Source organism: Gastrolobium bilobum, unplaced genomic scaffold (assembly GCF_033153095.1).
Source record: "Gastrolobium bilobum isolate Gb01-03AN ecotype WA unplaced genomic scaffold, APGP_CSIRO_Gbil_v1 utg123160, whole genome shotgun sequence".
Classification (NCBI taxonomy): domain Eukaryota; kingdom Viridiplantae; phylum Streptophyta; class Magnoliopsida; order Fabales; family Fabaceae; genus Gastrolobium; species Gastrolobium bilobum.
The window spans coordinates 3,889-5,767 of record NW_026898959.1 but is presented as its reverse complement, the minus strand read 5'-3'; the positions used below and the strand labels follow the sequence as shown (position 1 = coordinate 5,767).

Sequence of the window (1,879 nt, the reverse complement as noted above, 5' to 3'; positions counted from 1 at the left end):
GTTCTTCCAATATTGTAAAGGTTTTAGAGTAACAAGGGATTGAGCTCTAATAACATGCGAAAGAATTGATTAGATTGATACTAAGGACAATTAACATTAAGAAGGAATTCAAACGTAATAAGGAGATTAAATGAAATCGAACCCCTAGCTACGTTTTTATTTTATTAGTTAAATCACATCTTTAATTTCTTGTCTTTAATTCTTGCAAGTAATTAGCTTAATATTTAATATTTTAATTTTGCAATTCAAATCCTGTTTCCAAATACACTTTCGATTGTCCAACTAAGTTTGTGATAGTGAATTAGTGATTGAACCGTAATCCTCGTGGGAACGATCTCTTACTTAATCATATATTACTTGTACGATCGGTGCACTTGCCGTGAGTAGCAACAAGTTTTTGGCGCCGTTGCCGGGGATTACTATTTCAACATTAATAGTAGCTATTAATTCTTTAGATTGGACCTTATTTTCTGTTATTTAATTTTCTGTTATTTAAATTCAGTTTTATTTTCTTATTTTATATAATCTATTTTTTCTGGTTTATGCGAGGTACCGTTGACACCGATTCCTTGCAATTCGACCCGGAGATAGAGAAAACAGCAAAAAGAAACAGAAAACTTGCTAAAGAAAGAAGACAACAAGAGAAAGAAGCTTCAAGCTCAACAGAACCAAGAGAAGAAGCAATGGGAGACAACAATGTACCTCCACCACCTCCGAGAACGTTGGGAGATTACATGACTCCTGCTCGAGTTCCACAGACGGCGAGTATTGTTAGACCAAACGTGGATGCTAACAACTTTGAACTCAAGCCGGCACTTTTACAATTAATTCAGAAAGACCAATTTGCCGGAGGAAGCACTGAAGACCCTTACATCCATCTGGAAAACTTCTTGCTATATTGTGATACCTTGAAGATGAATGGGGTGTCTCGGGATGCTATTTTGCTCAGATTGTTCCCATGTTCACTTAAAGACGAAGCAAGAGGATGGTTGCAATCGTTACCTCAAGGAAGCATCACCCACTGGGACGACTTGGCAACCAAATTTTTGGACAAATTTTTCTCATCTTCGAAAATGGCGAAGCTTAAGGCGGATATCACTTCTTTTGAACAAAAAGAAAGTGAATCTCTATATGAAGCATGGGAAAGATTCAAAGGATTGCTCAGGAAGTGTCCCCAACATGGCATTGAAGCCTGGGAGCAAGCGAGAACCTTCTTCCAAGGGATGACGCCGAACACAAGAACAGTGGTGAATGCTGCATCAGGAGGGTCCTTGAAGACAAAAACTCCAGAGGAAGCCTTGGAATTACTAGAGTCTCTAGCCTCTCAGGAGTATGATAATGCTCCCGCACCACAGAGAAGAGCGGGGATTATGAAGCTTGATGGCTATGATGCCATCTTGGCCCAGAATGATCAGATCTTACAGTCTAATAAGAAACAGCAACAACAACTAGATGCTCTCACAAAGCAATTTTCTGATTTTCAAGTTTCTTCTAATACTTCAGTAGCTCATGTTAATACTTCTTCTATTGTTTGTGATATTTGCGCAGGTGCTCATACTACTGATGACTGCAAGGCACCCGAAACTGCAGATGTTAATGGAATTTGGCATGATCAGAAAGTTCCATATAATCCAGGGAGGAACCAATACGGCAATAACCAGAATCAAGGGTGGAGAAATAAAAATCAACATCCAGGATTCAGTTATAGCTCGAATCATCAGCTAAATCCTCCTATGCCAGCACCACAGCAACCTCCACAACAATCAGAGTGGGAGAAAGCCTTTGCACAACTATCCAAGACCACATCAGACTACGTTCAAAGTACCAATGCATTCAGGGAAGACACTTCAACCTTTATGCAGGAGACCAGGGCCTCATT

General features: G+C 39.5%; 1 non-coding gene across 1 annotated transcript; it reads right to left on the bottom strand.

Annotated features, from left to right (window-relative positions):
* Nucleotides 1–1,079: 1,079 nt before the first annotated feature.
* LOC133285799 (small nucleolar RNA R71) lies at nt 1,080–1,186 on the bottom strand. The gene has a single exon (XR_009748054.1). It is a non-coding gene; the product is annotated as a small nucleolar RNA R71 (small nucleolar RNA).
* Nucleotides 1,187–1,879: the final 693 nt, after the last annotated feature.